The 5,348-nt window shown below is 41.7% G+C and overlaps 2 long non-coding RNA genes across 2 annotated transcripts in view; one reads left to right on the top strand and one right to left on the bottom strand.

The window, feature by feature from the left end:
- LOC111263079 (uncharacterized) overlaps window positions 1-209 on the bottom strand; it is an 8,206-nt gene extending 7,997 nt beyond the window's left edge. Inside the window, exon 1 of the long non-coding RNA XR_002682011.2 lies at window positions 120-209. This is a non-coding gene — a long non-coding RNA (uncharacterized LOC111263079). The remainder of the gene's footprint in view (window positions 1-119) is intronic.
- A 1,063-nt stretch (window positions 210-1,272) lies between these two features.
- LOC111263078 (uncharacterized) lies at window positions 1,273-5,139 on the top strand. The gene is made up of 2 exons (XR_002682010.2): window positions 1,273-1,396; window positions 4,961-5,139. It is a non-coding gene; the product is annotated as an uncharacterized LOC111263078 (long non-coding RNA).
- The last annotated feature ends 209 nt before the right edge of the window (window positions 5,140-5,348 follow it).

Genomic DNA, 5,348 nt, shown 5'->3' on the forward strand with positions numbered 1-5,348 from the left:
TCACTTTATCAGCAAATACTTAAAAAATAAATTCTAATCTTCGCTCAGCGTCATTATCCATCGTAAATGTTGTGCTAAACCTATAAATACGTTCCGAGCAACGATATGCATACACTTACTATTGATCATATACGGCCCACTTCAGGACACAGAAGTGACCTACACATTTTTCTATTCAACCATGCCCATTCTCATTTTCGCCGTTCAACCTTATCTTCGATTGGCAAAGTTCCTAATAACGCTGGCGACCACCTGAAATCCACTTTTCTGCATTTATCTTCCCTAGAGTCTATCTCATTCGATATAGCGCAAAGACGTCACGGCGACAGTGAGGCGCGCGTACGTCTTCATGCGAACGAACGAACGAACGAACAAAATTGAGGTGGGGAATCGAAATGTACTGAATCTCGATTCGGCTGCAAATGACGATATTCAGTTTTTTTATTTCGGTTCCTTTCTTTCGTTGCGGTATTTTTCTTGGCGGCGCCATTGCCGTTCACTGTCTTTTCTCTCACAGCATTCGTCATTTGTCGCTACTGAATATTCGTATTGGCGTAATGTTGTAGTCGTGATTTCAACGCCGGTTGTGAACTTGGCTTTTCAGTTCATGCCGTTATGGCTTCCACGGTGGCTGTTATTGTTGTTAGTAAAGGTGATCGTGGTTATGGTGACAACAGCGCTATCGACGATAACAATGGCGACGGAAGGAAGGCGGAGAGGCCAGCTGATCATTTTTGACATAAACATTTCCCGTTGTTATTGCAGCGGTCACTTGCGTATGAGATTTCGCCGTTGCCTCTATCGTATAGCTCATGTAGGGCCGCCGTTGCTGAGAGGGCAGCGGGCGTCGGCTACTGTGGATTACGGTCCGCCATCTCATCCGTAATGCAGTAGGCTTGCGACCCAACTCTATCTATATGCTGTCTTTATCACCTACCTTTCAGGTGAAGCTAACGGCGGCGTCGTCACGTCTCCGTTAGCCATGGCGCCACAGTAGACGTGTTTGTTGTTATGTATGCGCATTCAACAGTGAAACGCTGTGAACTCTCTTCGTCCCAGCCCATTTGAGGTGCTCAGATATCTGTTCCTATGTGCTTGTGCCTGTTCGGTATGTGTGTGCGCTGTGTCATTGAGTCATGTGCGTCTCAGCGGCATAACAAAAAGCCAGTAAACAGTGACATCTCCCTTTTCGCAAGCTGTATCTTCTTCCACGACACGCCTGTCTACCTTCGTATCATTATAACTGCTACCACTACTATAGCTACGATGGCGGCATTAAAGAGCAGACGAAATATGACTTTTTCATCGAAAGAGGAATATTTTGTATGTTGGCACTGGCATCGATGTTGACGCTTCTGCCGTTGCTGACGACGCTAATAATATGGATCTGCTAGCGGTATTTGTTATTATGTATTTCATCTTCTCTGTTTTTTTTCAATGTTCATTCTGTGCTCTAACTTCTGCATTGCACTTTGCTACTATTTGTAGTCATATGATCAACAGCGTCAATGCAGGTGCCAAGACAACGTGCAATAGCACGATACATAAATGACAGCTTGGAAAGCACACGTCAGGTGTTGGAAAAAGTTATGGCACGTCATGCCAAATGGTGGACGAGTGAAGAACGAGAAAGTAAACCGAAATTTTTGCGCTTGGATCATGAAATATTGTTTGAACCGTTAATAAAAATAAAAAAAAAAAAATAGCACCAGGGATGGCTATAGACATGGGAACGTAGACGGACGATTCGTTAGATATTTTCGCTGTTTATAGACTCTACTCGGCGGTCTCTCCGACTATCCAGTATGAAATTAAATTAGGTACAGGTATCAATTTAACTATAAACAATCCTTACGGCTACGTCAGCATGAAACAACTCGATACGAAGTCCAGAATTGTTTTTAATGAAACGGGTCTTTTTCTTATAATCGGTAGCGATATACATTGCATCATAGCGCGAAATATGATTTTTTAATCGCAGTCTGCTATTAGATCGAATATATTTTGAACTCCATTGAATACATAAGCAAAGTAGAGAAGTTCCAGTTCTACGTTCTGCAGCCAATATCAATTGATGAAGAAAGAGTGAACAAATAGTATTGCATAACTATATATCATGTACTTTTTGATTGTTTGTTTTGTCTTTAGTAATAAAAGTGGCCGAGAATCAGACGCGAGAATTTATTATTTTGGTTTCCTATACAAATGTGAAATTCGGTTTTAAAATAAAATATAAAATAAAAATTCTGAGTTTACAGGCACTAATGGGGTAACTTTCCTTCAGTACGGCCAAAAAAAGCACCCTCAACAAAGGCTTGACTCGGATAGTGTCCGAAAGTTGAATGTATTTGATCTATCGTAAGTTGAGCGAACCTTAAATTCTAAATTAAACTGATCGGAAAGCTATAAAAGCCCTCGACAATCAAACAGTGCCTAGAGAAAATGGGACTAAACTTTTCATCAATCTAACTACATGCATCAGCGTGTCCCGGACGGCGTAAGAACGTGACATACGAACTTCCTAGTTCCACATTGGGGGCTTGTCGCCACAAAAAAGACACTGACATTTGGGATCGGTTTGGGATACATTAACGGTCGGAATAGCACACCGAGACATGAGTCTATAGAAAACTATCCTTGCAAAGAGATGATCAATTGAATCAAACGGTTTTTACAATGAATCTACTTTGCTACGTCTGTTCTTGAATCAAGATAGATAAGACGTTACTCTCTCTAACACTCAAGGTTATTTGTGTTACTATCAAGTATATTAATACAGGTTAATTCTTACATGATGCTAGCACCATTCTTTCACACTATATGGCCATTCATGCTGCTATTTGTATTTATTTAGTTATACGCTAATCGTCAAGTACTAGCAGCGCCGAGCAGACCGGAGCACATGGGAGAATACGTGGACGTATTTGATAAGCTCTCAAGTGTACCCTTCACCCATATCTCATTGAAAACCAATAAAAAAAAGGGCCGAATCAGGTACTGGCTATAGCAAACGCGTCCCCCGCATCGTCGTTATGTCGCTATAAATATGAGAGCGTGAAAGGGTATAGGAGGCAACAACATCAGTAGCAGTAATAGCATTACGGGCCACGGTCAATGTCTGGCCGATCCAGGCGTTGCTATCCTATCGAACGTCTCAATGTGTGAGAAAAGAAACTTCTGGTCTACGCGGCACTGAGACCTACCGGATCCGCTGGTTTTCTCCTGACTGACGGTGTTTTTCGGATTAGCGTCGGCTGTACGGACGTTATCTGCAGACGAGAAGCTATCGTCGGAGATTGTCCACTCGTTTATGAGGGCATAATGATAATAAAAACGGTGTCGTCTATTTATTGTCAATTTTTGTTATTATGCTGGCCGCTCTGCTGTTGTCGCCGCCGCCGCTCTCGGTGGCATGGAATAGTTCGGATTGCATGTAGTTGAAGGACATTTCGTCGAAGCTCTGAAGTCGATACGTTTATGTATCGTTCTTCGACGAACTGTTATCATTATTATGAGTTGGTGTACCATTAGTGATGCTTTGCTTCGCAACGTGGTGTCGCCTGCTGTGAGTGACGACTCGTATTTAGCTGGAGTTCAAGTGAAGCTGCCATTATTGAACGCACTGATGCTGCTGAATCCTAAATAGAGTTAAATAAGGATGGCGAGATGAACGGCTGCGTTCAGTTGTTAAGAGCCGTAAGAGGTCATCGAAATCCCAACCAAGACGTGCTTGTCGTAGTATAATATCTGCATTCAAATCAAGCCAGAGACATTTGGAGTTACGGCAAGAAAGGAACACCCTGAACGCCTTAAATGTAGTGAATAAGTCGCTGCTGCTTAATATCTCTTCGTCGAGTTGTTGGGGGTCACTTATAGAGTACGAGATCTGCTAAGCTCAGTTATGAAGTAGCGAACTATTAATTGACACGACCTTAATACTTAAGCTATATATGCATATATAGAGTACGCAAACCAATGAAGTAACCAACCTTCGCCGGTAGTGTTCAATTCATTCAATTTCTCTCTTTTATTTGTCTTCTAAATGCATTTTGTTCATGGACAGTTATTCTTGGTTCAGGGCCAAAGGGGACAGAACAAAAAAAAAAACAAAAGGGAAAGTGTTTCCCAGAGAACGATGTCTACGTAACTTTCCTAAACGTCGTGTCATACGTATGCCGTGGTCCACAACGTTTCTTTGATTTCCTAAGCTAAGTGACGCTAACGCCTGTTTTCTCTAATATTCTCGTCGATTTCAACAGAGAGTTGAAAATTTTGACCCTTTGTTTGGTTCAATAAGTAGGCGGCAAACAGTGTCGAAATGCGCCGACCAATGACTTGGCCGGGTGATCTGCATCCTTCCTCATTAAACGACCCGCTCTTATTCTTGCCTAGTTCCGCGCACGATCGTTTAATACGCTCGTTCCGCTAACAGTCAATTCCAAATGCTCTCCACAAACGGATAACGGTTGCTAAGCGAAAACTCCTTCGAAGGCTCTTTTCAAATCCTAACATCACAGATGATCCAATTATCATTACAGTTTTACCATAACATTTGCTTTCTATATAAACGCTAATGCTCAAATTGGACATCCTAATGCTTTCAATAACGTCGAGCCATGTGTACAGCTAATCGCTGTGTTACTTTTTTATGTCTGGGTTAGTAGACGGATAGCCAAACCTTTTGTGCTTTCTAGTGGATATAGATGGCATAGGCATTAACCAACCGGTCGGCCAAAGGATGGCGCCATCAGCCAACCATGGCACTATTATTCTTTATGAACAACTCTCAGGCGTCAAGGCACAGGCCATGTGCGATAACCTTTACTAATACTTACGAGCAAACGAATTTAATTAGGTGAATTTCCAATGAGTACTTTATATTAAAATATCGCTTAAATGTTTATATACACACTGAATATAGAGTTTGTAGTATAGTAAGTTTTCGGTAACTTTTTTACAGTTCTCTGCAGTAGGCGTTCAGCGTCTATTCAACCGTTCGTCTATTGAACGTTCCGGCGTGCTAGTAAATAGTAGCTCCGAGATAGTGACGCCGCTGCTAAGGAAACGAGAGCCGCGCATCGACATCGATCACTGTCGCCCATTCTAATGATAATAATAAAACCAATAACGAAACTAGTAGAGTTTAGTAAGCTTATTTTGGCGTCAGGAAATGTATATGAATCTAATCGTGCTTCATTTGAAATATACAGGAAACAACAAGGTATAAATCTAGCCTCACGGTCGCCCATCAATTAAAGCAAAACTTAGCTCCCCCTAATGATGTAATCACTACTACTACTATTACTACTACTACTCTACTACTACTACTACTACTACTACTACTACTA

This window comes from Varroa jacobsoni, unplaced genomic scaffold (assembly GCF_002532875.2).
Source record: "Varroa jacobsoni isolate VJ856 unplaced genomic scaffold, vjacob_1.0 scaffold_731, whole genome shotgun sequence".
Taxonomy (NCBI): Eukaryota; Metazoa; Arthropoda; class Arachnida; order Mesostigmata; family Varroidae; genus Varroa; species Varroa jacobsoni.